The sequence below is a fragment of the Ranitomeya imitator genome, chromosome 6 (genome assembly GCF_032444005.1).
Source record: "Ranitomeya imitator isolate aRanImi1 chromosome 6, aRanImi1.pri, whole genome shotgun sequence".
In the NCBI taxonomy this organism is placed as follows: Eukaryota; Metazoa; Chordata; class Amphibia; order Anura; family Dendrobatidae; genus Ranitomeya; species Ranitomeya imitator.
The window spans coordinates 556,841,691-556,855,814 of record NC_091287.1 but is presented as its reverse complement, the minus strand read 5'-3'; positions in this window follow the sequence as shown (position 1 = coordinate 556,855,814).

Sequence of the window (14,124 nt, the reverse complement as noted above, 5' to 3'; positions counted from 1 at the left end):
TCAACCTTATTGTTTGAAATGCAATTGTGCACTAAAATGTCTCTAATCCTAGTGCTCCTTCTATTGGAGATCAGAGGACCTCTAGCTGCCACTTCTGCTAACGCACTATCACCATATAACAGATGCCAATTATTCCTGATGGCTGTTCTAATCTGTTGGTCCATAGGGCCGTACTGAAAACAAAAGGTGAATCTTTTACCAATTGGGCTACGAGTATAGGTGGTTACCGCGGCTTCATCCATTTTCCTTCGCGCATCCTGCCATACTTGGTCAGGATACCCTCTACAGGTCCTTCTCAAAAAATTAGCATATAGTGTTAAATTTCATTATTTACCATAATGTAATGATTACAATTAAACTTTCATATATTATAGATTCATTATCCACCAACTGAAATTTGTCAGGTCTTTTATTGTTTTAATACTGATGATTTTGGCATACAACTCCTGATAACCCAAAAAACCTGTCTCAATAAATTAGCATATTTCACCCATCCAATCAAATAAAAGTGTTTTTTAATAACAAACAAAAAAACCAACAAATAATAATGTTCAGTTATGCACTCAATACTTGGTCGGGAATCCTTTGGCAGAAATGACTGCTTCAATGCGGCGTGGCATGGAGGCAATCAGCCTGTGACACTGCTGAGATGTTATGGAGGCCCAGGATGCTTCAATAGCGGCCTTAAGCTCATCCAGAGTGTTGGGTATTGCGTCTCTCAACTTTCTCTTCACAATATCCCACAGATTCTCTATGGGGTTCAGGTCAGGAGAGTTGGCAGGCCAATTGAGCACAGTAATACCATGGTCAGTAAACCATTTACCAGTGGTTTTGGCACTGTGAGCAGGTGCCAGATCGTGCTGAAAAATGAAATCTTCATCTCCATAAAGCATTTCAGCCGATGGAAGCATGAAGTGCTCCAAAATCTCCTGATAGCTAGCTGCATTGACCCTGCCCTTGATGAAACACAGTGGACCAACACCAGCAGCTGACATGGCACCCCACACCATCACTGACTGTGGGGACTTGACACTGGACTTCAGGCATTTTGGCATTTCCTTCTCCCCAGTCTTCCTCCAGACTCTGGCACCTTGATTTCCGAATGACATGCAAAATTTGCTTTCATCAGAAAAAAGTACTTGGGACCACTTAGCAACAGTCCAGTGCTGCTTCTCTGTAGCCCAGGTCAGGCGCCTCTGCCGCTGTTTATGGTTCAAAAGTGGCTTTACCTGGGGAATGCGGCACCTGTAGCCCATTTCCTGCACACGCCTGTGCACGGTGGCTCTGGATGTTTCCACACCAGACTCAGTCCACTGCTTCCTCAGGTTCCCCAAGGTCTGGAATCGGTCCTTCTCCACAATCTTCCTCAGGGTCCTGTCTCCTCTTCTCGTTGTACAGCGTTTTCTGCCACATTGTTTCCTTCCAACAGACTTACCATTGAGGTGCCTTGATACAGCACTCTGGGAACAGCCTATTTGTTGAGAAATTTCTTTCTGGGTCTTACCCTCTTGCTTGAGGGTGTCAATGATGGCCTTCTTGACATCTGTCAGGTCGCTAGTCTTACCCATGATGGGGGTTTTGAGTAATGAACCAGGCAGGGAGTTTATAAAAGCCTCAGGTATCTTTTGCATGTGTTTAGAGTTAATTAGTTGATTCAGAAGATTAGGGTAATAGGTCGTTTAGAGAACCTTTTCTTGATATGCTAATTTATTGAGACAGGTTTTTTGGGTTATCAGGAGTTGTATGCCAAAATCATCAGTATTAAAACAATAAAAGACCTGACAAATTTCAGTTGGTGGATAATGAATCTATAATATATGAAAGTTTAATTGTAATCATTACATTATGGTAAATAATGACATTTAACACTATATGCTAATTTTTTGAGAAGGACCTGTATACTTTAAGCGTTCCTCCAACTCTCGTGTCTGTGTGTCAAATCCTGCTTGTGTGTTGTTAGCCCGTCTGGTTCTAACTAATTGACCGTACGGCAATGAACGCTTGGTGTGACTAGGGTGGTAGCTATTAAAGTGCATGAGTGCGTTGGTGGACACCGGTTTACGGTATAAAGAGGTATGTATAACTCCATCTGATATGTTGACTGATACATCTAAGAAATCTAGATGATTTCCCCCAAAATTGGATGTGAAGGACATTCCCATATCGTTATGGTTCAAAAGGGAGATGAACTGTTCGAACTCTTCTTCTGAGCCGTCCCATATAATGAACATGTTATCGACATAGCGTAAATATAATTTAATGTGTTTCAAAAAAACATTGTTATCAGAATATATGTATACCTCTTCGAAGTGGCCTAAATAAAGGTTAGCGAAAGTACAAGCTGCCGGAGTCCCCATGGCCGTACCGAGTGTCTGTAAGTACCAGAGGTCAAAGAAGGTAAATGCGTTATGCGTTAAAATAAACCGCAGGCTATCACAAATAAAATTTATCACATGACTTTCTTTCTGTGTGGTTTCTAAAATTTGGCGTATGGATGCCACTCCTTGTTCTTGTGGTATACATGTGTACAAATTGGTGACATCTACTGATGCTAGCTTGAAATTCGGTTGCCAGGTAAATTGGCGAATATGTGTGAGGAACGCACCAGTATCTTTAATATACGCCGGTATGTGTACCAATAACGGGCGTAAAAGCCAGTCTATATACTTGGAAATTGCTTCCGTTAAAGACCCCACCCCCGACACAATGGGTCGGCCGGGTGGGTCAGTGATGCCTTTGAGAATTTTTGGGACGTGGTACCAGTGCGGCTTCATGGGGAACTCCGGCAGCAGCTTATCGGCTCTATTGGAAGAAAGAGCTTGAGTCTCAACGGCTATTCTTAACAATGTCCTAAGTTCCCTCTTATATTTTTCTGTAGGGTCACTCGATAATCTCTTATAGGTGGTTGCGTCACTCAATTGTCTGTACGCTTCTTTAATGTACATGTCTCTTGGAATCAATACCGTCTTCCCTCCCTTATCGGCAGGTCGGACTATAGTGTCCTGCCACCCTGCTATTTCTTTTAGAGCATGGGAGCACAGGAGTGGCATCCATACGCCAAATTTTAGAAACCACACAGAAAGAAAGTCATGTGATAAATTTTATTTGTGATAGCCTGCGGTTTATTTTAACGCATAACGCATTTACCTTCTTTGACCTCTGGTACTTACAGACACTCGGTACGGCCATGGGGACTCCGGCAGCTTGTACTTTCGCTAACCTTTATTTAGGCCACTTCGAAGAGGTATACATATATTCTGATAACAATGTTTTTTTGAAACACATTAAACTATATTTACGCTATGTCGATAACATGTTCATTATATGGGACGGCTCAGAAGAAGAGTTCGAACAGTTCATCTCCCTTTTGAACCATAACGATATGGGAATGTCCTTCACATCCAATTTTGGGGGAAATCATCTAGATTTCTTAGATGTATCAGTCAACATATCAGATGGAGTTATACATACCTCTTTATACCGTAAACCGGTGTCCACCAACGCACTCATGCACTTTAATAGCTACCACACTAGTCACACCAAGCGTTCATTGCCGTACGGTCAATTAGTTAGAACCAGACGGGCTAACAACACACAAGCAGGATTTGACACACAGACACGAGAGTTGGAGGAACGCTTAAAGTATACAGGTCCTTCTCAAAAAATTAGCATATAGTGTTAAATGTCATTATTTACCATAATGTAATGATTACAATTAAACTTTCATATATTATAGATTCATTATCCACCAACTGAAATTTGTCAGGTCTTTTATTGTTTTAATACTGATGATTTTGGCATACAACTCCTGATAACCCAAAAAACCTGTCTCAATAAATTAGCATATCAAGAAAAGGTTCTCTAAACGACCTATTACCCTAATCTTCTGAATCAACTAATTAACTCTAAACACATGCAAAAGATACCTGAGGCTTTTATAAACTCCCTGCCTGGTTCATTACTCAAAACCCCCATCATGGGTAAGACTAGCGACCTGACAGATGTCAAGAAGGCCATCATTGACACCCTCAAGCAAGAGGGTAAGACCCAGAAAGAAATTTCTCAACAAATAGGCTGTTCCCAGAGTGCTGTATCAAGGCACCTCAATGGTAAGTCTGTTGGAAGGAAACAATGTGGCAGAAAACGCTGTACAACGAGAAGAGGAGACCGGACCCTGAGGAAGATTGTGGAGAAGGACAGATTCCAGACGTTGGGGAACCTGAGGAAGCAGTGGACTGAGTCTGGTGTGGAAACATCCAGAGCCACCGTGCACAGGCGTGTGCAGGAAATGGGCTACAGGTGCCGCATTCCCCAGGTAAAGCCACTTTTGAACCATAAACAGCGGCAGAGGCGCCTGACCTGGGCTACAGAGAAGCAGCACTGGACTGTTGCTAAGTGGTCCCAAGTACTTTTTTCTGATGAAAGCAAATTTTGCATGTCATTCGGAAATCAAGGTGCCAGAGTCTGGAGGAAGACTGGGGAGAAGGAAATGCCAAAATGCCTGAAGTCCAGTGTCAAGTACCCACAGTCAGTGATGGTGTGGGGTGCCATGTCAGCTGCTGGTGTTGGTCCACTGTGTTTCATCAAGGGCAGGGTCAATGCAGCTAGCTATCAGGAGATTTTGGAGCACTTCATGCTTCCATCGGCTGAAATGCTTTATGGAGATGAAGATTTCATTTTTCAGCACGACCTGGCACCTGGTCACAGTGCCAAAACCACTGGTAAATGGTTTACTGACCATGGTATTACTGTGCTCAATTGGCCTGCCAACTCTCCTGACCTGAACCCCATAGAGAATCTGTGGGATATTGTGAAGAGAAAGTTGAGAGACGCAAGACCCAACACTCTGGATGAGCTTAAGGCCGCTATTGAAGCATCCTGGGCCTCCATAACATCTCAGCAGTGTCACAGGCTGATTGCCTCCATGCCACGCCGCATTGAAGCAGTCATTTCTGCCAAAGGATTCCCGACCAAGTATTGAGTGCATAACTGAACATTATTATTTGATGGTTTTTTTGTTTGTTATTAAAAAACACTTTTATTTGATTGGATGGGTGAAATATGCTAATTTATTGAGACAGGTTTTTTGGGTTATCAGGAGTTGTATGCCAAAATCATCAGTATTAAAACAATAAAAGACCTGACAAATTTCAGTTGGTGGATAATGAATCTATAATATATGAAAGTTTAATTGTAATCATTACATTATGGTAAATAATGAAATTTAACACTATATGCTAATTTTTTGAGAAGGACCTGTAGAGGGTATCCTGACCAAGTATGGCAGGATGCGCGAAGGAAAATGGATGAAGCCGCGGTAACCACCTATACTCGTAGCCCAATTGGTAAAAGATTCACCTTTTGTTTTCAGTACGGCCCTATGGACCAACAGATTAGAACAGCCATCAGGAATAATTGGCATCTGTTATATGGTGATAGTGCGTTAGCAGAAGTGGCAGCTAGAGGTCCTCTGATCTCCAATAGAAGGAGCACTAGGATTAGAGACATTTTAGTGCACAATTGCATTTCAAACAATAAGGTTGACAATTGGTTAGAACGTAGCGCCCCAGTGGGGAACCATCGGTGTGGTCACTGTAAACATTGTAGCTATCATGTTACAGGTAGGATCTTACAGATTGGACCAGTCGAACATAAAGTCATGCAATTGATTACTTGTCAAACAAAACATGTAGTATATGTTGTATGGTGTCCATGTGGACGCTTTTATATAGGCAAAACAATCAGGTGCCTCTACATACGTTATAGGGAACATTGCAGATCCGTGATTACGGGGAAAGGCGCACCCAGACTCATTAAACATATAAGAGAAATCCATGGGGGACAAACAGGGGTCATGACATTTGCTGGAATAGAGCAGGTTAAACTGCCTATAAGAGGAGGTGACCATAATAATTTATTATTAAGGCGGGAGGCGACATGGATCATGCGGACAGGGGCCATGGGCCCCGCTGGTCTTAATGATAAGATCGACATGTCTATATTTTTATGATTGGTCATCTGTACCCCCGAAACCCCCCAAAAAAATCCCCCCACCCCTTTTATTTATTTTTCTTTATATTTATTTTCATTTTTGTTGCTGTACAGCTTATCTAGTTTATGTCTAGTTGAATTTAGCCTGGAATATGGTTGTGAGGTCTTTTCATGCGGCGTTGTAGTAATTATTTTCACATTCCGCATGATATAATGTCTCCAGTCTCATTAGCGTGTGTATTGTAGGATTAATGTTACCTAATGCCGGCGACATTATAGCGATATATTATGACGCATCAGATAGGCCCTTCGTCCACACCTCCGCCTTTGTAACAACGTAATAGTGGTCAGCCGTGGTCATGAGTCATCCTTTGTAGTTTAACAATACTTGTTTAGCAGTTCAGTGTGCCAGATTTGCATCTGTATATCTATGTTTCACCTATGGTTATGCAGTTCGGTGTCTATATGTACTGTTGTATTTTGGTTTTATACTTTTTAATTAGGTTTGTACCGTGGATGGGCGGAGTGAGTCTGTAGGGAGGAGCACAGTTTGTGCAGACTACTTCAGACGTCATGTCCGATCTTCCACTGAACCCGTTGAAGCGCTAGACCGGCGCGAAACGGCCGTCGTTCTGCCTTCACATTCTTTTGTTCATTCACCCCCGAGCCGTGAAGACTTTTAACTAATAAAGGTACCTGTCAAGAAGATCGGTGAGTGCTGCCATTTTCTCTTTTTGTGCATCTGGGATATCTGTTCTCTCCTGGTTTCAGCACCCGAGATCTGGGGGCCAGCTATGGGCTAATTAGCCTGGAGCGGAGGCAGGTAGCTGCAGCGGTATTGCGGTCAGCTGTTTTTCTCTTTTGTTTTACTCATATTGTAAGTCGAAGGACCTTCTTCTCAATGCACTACTTAAAGGATTTTTGGTATAACCAAATGAAATATGTTTGAAGTACAATTGTGTAGAAACTCATAAGGAGCTGAGGTGAAGAGGTGACCCAGCTTGTTAGACACTCCTGATCTATGTAAATGGATACTAAGCCTTCTTGCCCTTTTTTCCATGGAACATGAGGAGTTGTGTGCAGAACCAAACCACCCATAGTGAAGGCCAGTGTAGAAACTTAGTTGGGAACTTCTTCACCATGGGTCTTTTAAAGGAAAATTAGGTTACCTATTTGATATGTCCTTGTAGGACGATTGTGTAGAAACTCACAGGGAGCCATTGTTGAGAAGTGACCCAGCTCATTAGCCCATCCTGATCTAAGTAAATGGATACAGAGTTTTCTTGACCCTTACTCCTTGAATCATTAGGAGATTTGTGCAGGACCAACACATTCATGGTGAAGACCAATGTAGAAGAATAGTTGGAACCTTCTTCTCCATGAACTTCTTGGGTTACCTATATGATCTGTCCTTGTAGGACAATGTGTAGCAACTCATGAGAAGCTTTGATGTCTGGTGAGTGATGAGAACTTTAGATGTTGGGCCTTTCGGTAGACGGTTAATGGTTGGCTCTTCCATAAATGATGTCCTTGGTCTCAGTCTGTGTGATCAGGGTCAGATAATTCCTGCTGCCGAGGAGACGAAATGAAATTGACTTGAGTGAATGATGGCAGATGAGGAGGACATGACGGATGGGATCCTGCTCCCGTGCTGACGTGTTTGCCCTTTGGAACGACACATTTTTATCAAGATTATTTATAGAATGAACATAAAGATTTAAAAAAAATAAAAACAATTGTCGTTTCGTAAACCCCAAAACTGACCGTGAATGATTGCTGTATAACAAAGGGATGATATTGTGCATGGCAGGAAATAAAATACCGCTCTGGTAAAACGCAAAGTGATTTATGGGTTTTGAAAACTTTTTTGGCATTATTGATTTTTTTTCAAAAAGAAGAGTAAGAATGATATAGTGGGAGTGATCAACCAGAGGCGGCCTGACAAATATGCCCCTCGCTCGCAGATGCCAAGATTTACATGTGCATTGCATCGCCGGCTCCGCAGCTACAAATACGGTACTATAGTGTCACACATCATGTTTATACCTGCCGTAAAGCCAAAATATCGTGTCATATTTCCTAGATGAAACCAGTGCAAGGTATGTGGGAACTTCTATCCCTATACATGATCTTTCTACCTATTAGCTATCTGTCTATGTATTGTCTAATTATCTATCTATTATCTACCCCTCTATTATCTATCTATTATCTACCCCTCTATTATCTATCTATTATCTACCCCTCTATTATCTATCTATTATCTACCCCTCTATTATCTATCTATTATCTACTCCTCTATTATCTATCTATTAACTACCCCTCTATTATCTATCTATTATCTACCCCTCTATTATCTATCTATTATCTACCCCTCTATTATCTATCTATTATCTACCCCTCTATTATCTATCTATTATCTACTCCTCTATTATCTATCTATTAACTACCCCTCTATTATCTATTTATTATCTACCCCTCTATTATCTATCTATTATCTACTCCTCTATTATCTATCTATTATCTACCCCTCTATTATCTATCTATTAACTACCCCTCTATTATCTATTTATTATCTACCCCTCTATTATCTATCTATTATCTACCCCTCTATTATCTATCTATTATCTACTCCTCTATTATCTATCTATTAACTACCCCTCTATTATCTATTTATTATCTACCCCTCTATTATCTATCTATTATCTACTCCTCTATTATCTATCTATTATCTACCCCTCTATTATCTATCTATTAACTACCCCTCTATTATCTATTTATTATCTACCCCTCTATTATCTATCTATTATCTACCCCTCTATTATCTATCTATTAACTACCCCTCTATTATCTATCTATTATCTACCCCTCTATTATCTATTATCTACCCCTCTATTATCTATCTATTATCTACTCCTCTATTATCTATCTATTATCTACCCCTATATTATCTATCTATTATCTACCCCTCTATTATCTATTTATTATCTACCCCTCTATTATCTATCTGTTATCTACCCCTCTATTATCTATTATCTACCCCTCTATTATCTATCTATTATCTACTCCTCTATTATCTATCTATTATCTACCCCTATATTATCTATCTATTATCTACCCCTCTATTATCTATTTATTATCTACTCCTCTATTATCTATCTATTATCAATCTAAAAAGAAAAAAAGAGTAAAGTAGGCAACAGTGTGTCTGGGTGCTGTGACTCCAAGGCAGCAACCAATCCTCTATATAGGAAACAAGTCTCAAATACAGTGAGGGAAATTAGTATTTGATCCCTTTCTGATTTTATAAGTTTGCCCAATGACAAAGACGTGAACAGTCTATAATTTTAAGAGACGGTTAATTTTAACATTGAAAGATAGGATATCAAAAATAAAATCCAGAAAATCACATTGTATAAATTATATACATGTATTTGCATTTTGCAGTGAGAAATAAGTATTTGATCCCTCTGGCAAACAAGACTTAATACTTGGTGGTAAAACCCTTGTTGGCAAGCTCAGCAGTCAGACGTTGTTTGTAGTTGATGATGAGGTTTGCGCACATGTCAGGAGGAATTTTGCTCCACTCCTCTTTGCAGATCATCTCTAAATCATTAAGATTTTGAGGCTTTCACTTGGCAACTCGGATCTTCACCTCCCTCCATAAGTTTTTTATGGGACTAAAGTCTGCAGCTTCACTCGTGTCAGATTGTCGGGGCATCTCCAGCATACAGCGCCCTCTTCAGGTCACCACAGATTGTTCCTTGGGTTCAGGTTTGCGCTCGTGTTTTGCCGTTCCAGAACTTCCATCTTCTTTTGCTAAAGCCGAATTGGTGATTTGGAGGTCGCTTGGGGTTGTTGTCATGCTGAAAGATGAAATTCCTCCTCATCTTCATCTTTTTAGCAGAAAAAACCACAACAGGAGGAAAAAAATGGAAAAAACCTCCACTATTCTAGAGAAAACACCACAGAAAAATCAGGCAAAAGGTGCTTACCTGGATAGGTAAGCACCTTTTGCTTGTTTTTTCTGTGGAGCTTTTTTGCAGAAGTCTGAATTTTTGAATGCCAAATTGATTTGATGCTTTGAACTGTTATACAGTGCCTTGCGAAAGTGTTCGGCTCCCTGGAACTTTTCAACCTTTTCCCACATTTCATGCTTCAAACATAAAGATACTAAATGAAATTTTTAGTGAAGAATCAACAACAAGTGGAACACAATTGTGAAGTTGAACGAAATTTATTGGTTATTTTAAATTTTTGTGGAAATTCAAAAACTGAAAAGTGGGGCGTGCAATATTATTCGGCCCCTTTACTTTCAGTGCAGCAAACTCTCTCCAGAAGCTCATGGTGGATCTCTGAATGATCCAATGTTGTCCTAAATGCCTAATGATGATAAATATAATCCACCTGTGTGTAATCAAGTCTCCGTATAAATGCACCTGCTCTGTGATAGTCTCAGGGTTCTGTTTGAAGCACAGAGAGCATCATGAAGACCAAGGAACACAACAGGCCGGTCCGTAATACTGTTGTGGAGAAGTTTAAAGCCGGATTTGGATGCAAAATGATTTCCAAAACTTTAAACATCCCAAGGAGCACTGTGCAAGCGATCATATTGAAATGGAAGGAGTATCATACCACTGCAAATCTACCAAGACCCGGCCGTCCCTCTATACTTTCATCTCACACAAGGAGAAGACTGATCAGAGATGCAGCCAAGAGGCCCATGATCACTCTGGATGAACTGCAGAGATCTACTGCTGAGGTGGGACAGTCTGTCCATAGGACAACAATCAGTCGTACACTGCACAAAACTAGCCTTTGTAGAAGAAAAAAGGGTTGTTTAAAGTTTATAACAAGCCACCTGGGAGACACCAAACATGTGGAAGAAGGTGCTCTGGTCAGATGAAACCAAAATCAAACTTTTTGGCAACAATGCCTAATGATATGTTTGGCGTAAAGGCAATACAGCTCATCACCCTGAAAACACCATCCCCACTGTCAAATATGGTGGTGGCAGCATCATGGTTTGGGCCTGCTTTACTTCAGCAGAGACATGGAAGATGGTTAAAATTGATGAGAAGATGGATGGAGCCAAATACAGGACCATTCTTGAAGAAAACCTATTGGAGTCTGCAAAAGACCTGAGACTGGGACGGAGATTTGTCTTCCAACAAGACAATGATCCCAAACATAAAGCAAAATCTACAATGGAACGGTTCACAAATAAATGTATCCAGGTGTTAGAATGGCCAAGACAAAGTCCAGACCTCAATCCAATCGAGAATCTGTGGAAGGAGCTGAAAACTGCTGTTCAGAAACGATCTCCATCAAACCTCACGGAGCTCGAGCTGTTTGCCAAGGAAGAACGGGCAAGAATTTCAGTGTCTCGATGTACAAAACTGATAGAGACAGACCCCAAGCGACTTGTAATCGCAGCAAAAGGTGGCGCAACAAAGTATTAAGTTACAGGGGCCGAATAATATTACACGCCCCACTTTTCAGTTTTTGAATTTCCACAAAAATTTAAAATCAGCAATACATTTCATTCAACTTCACAATTGTGTTCCACTTGTTGTTGATTCTTCACCAAAAATTTACATTTGCTATCTTTATGTTTGAAGCATGATTTGTCGGAAAAGGTTGAAATGTTCCAGGGGGGCCGAATGCTTTCGCAAGGCACTGTAATCCCCTCCACCTTGACTTAATCCAAAGTTACAGCTGCTGTAAAACTGTCCCAAAGCACAATTCTGCCTCTATCTTGCCTCACTGTGGGTATGTTGTTCTTCTGCTTATCTGCAGTGATGGCTTTGCACCTTTTGGAATCATGACTCAATAGTTCACCTCTGCGCTCTTTATACAAAAATATTTCACAAATGCTTTTAGCAGACATGTTGAAGGTTTTGACAAAACCTCTGCCAGGCTTGGAAGTTTTTCTTTGTCAGAAAAGGCTTCCATCTTGCCAGTTTACCCCACCTTCCAGGCATGAAGAATACAGGAAAGTGTTTTCATATACAGTACACAACCAGTACTGGCCAGAAATGACTGCAGCTCCATAAATGTTGCTATGGGCCTCTTGGTAGCATCCCGGACCAATTTTCTTCTTTTCATCAATTTTTGATGGATGGCCAGTTCTAGGTAATATTACCGTGGTGCCAAATTTCATCCACATCTTGATGACATCTTCACAGTGCTCCATGGTAGATCTAATGCCTTGGAAAACAATTTTGTACCTTTTCCCTAATTGATGACTTTCAACAAGGAGATCGCTCTGCTGTGTTGTCAGCTGTTTATGGACCATGACTTTTGCTGTAAAATGCAAGAACGGTAAATCAGCAAAACTTTCTATGGCGTTAATTAGGATACCTGTGTAGGATAATGGCTGTGCACTGAATACTATGTAACATGATGGTAAATTATATTGGTTAATGCTGGGCATAACCACATCCCCGATTATAAGATTGTGTGCACAATTATGCAACCACATTATTTTAATTTTCTTATTTATATTTTTCACTCAAAAATGATTTAAGTTTGTTTCTCAATTAAACTGTACGGATTATGGGTGACGTTAAAAAAGTTCTGAAATGATTCTTCTTGGAAAGACGTTAATAGGGGGTGTAAACTCTTTATATCCACTGTGGAATATGATGGCGCTATGTAAGTTGGTGATATAAAAATAATAAATAAATCAACCTCCTCTTCTGACATTGATAATGTAACACAATCTCTTCTATAACTTGTAGTGAGGGTCAAACGCTGCAATAAATTCCAAACATAACACGTCACATACTGGTTATAGGATACAATCTACAGAAAACATAGTTCTACCCTACAAAACAGAATGTTGGCTGCTGGAAATTGACGCCATAAATCCTTAAATATTGGAGGCCAGAACGGTTCAGGAGAAGAATCCTCATATCAGACACAAAATCCCTGCCAATGGCATAAACTGACGGAATATTCTCATAGGTAAGCCTGAGTTAAAGGGTGACAAGCTTCTAGGGCCAGTATCATAGAAAAAGCCATATTGGGATTTACGGAATATTATATGTAACCTGACATTGAAAAGTCGTAGGCTGCAAACTTTATACACACTATGATTTAATTATTCAGAGCACCATATATAACTACTATAATGATCTTATTATTAAAAAACTGACATCCATATATTACAGAAATATTACATTAAAATCATAAGACAATAAATAATAAAGGAAATAAATGTTCTGTTGTTACATCACTTTACACGATAGCATTGACAAATCCCGATACATGGATGTTCCTCCAGGTCACATTACCCGGGTTCCTCTTCATATCCTTCTTATACTGTATACGGCCATGAGACTTTCTAGGATCTTATACCTGACAGTATCACAGGACAGGACTTCCGTATTGATGAGCAGGCAGCACCGCGCGCACCACAGGTGGTAGATGGTCACCACCAGATTTATTATATACAGGGAGCTCCTGTTATACGCCCTGAGCTCAGGCTGAAAGTCTCCGTACAGCAGCTGACCATACGACTGTCCCACCAGGTGCGGTAACTTTAGGGACAAGTGTAAGGAGGTAACGGGGACCCTCACATGCCTCCTCTCGCCTGGATGCTGCTCATGACTGACGTGCGGAACCTCATGGTTTATTAACGTAAATGTATTTGTTACAGTTGTGGCCAAAAGTATTGACACCCCTGCAATTCTGTCAGATAATACTCATTTTCTTCCTGAAAATGATGGCAAACACAAATTCTTTGGTATTATTATCTTCATTTAATTTGTCTTAAATGAAAAAAACACAAAAGAGAATGAAGCAAAAAGCAAAACATTGATCATTTCACACAAAACTCCAAAAATGGGCCAGACAAATGTATTGGCACCCTCAGCCTAATACTTGGTTGCACAACCTTTAGCCAAAATAACTGCGACCAACCGCTTCCGGTAACCATCAATGAGTTTCGTACAATGCTCTGCCGGAATTTTAGACCATTCATCTTTGGCAAACTGCTCCAGGTCCCTGATATTTGAAGGGCACCTTCTCCAAACTGCCATTTTTAGATCTCTCCACAGGTGTCTATGGGATTCAGGTCTGGACTCATTGCTGGCCACCTTAGAAGTCTCCAGTGCTTTCTCTCAAACCATT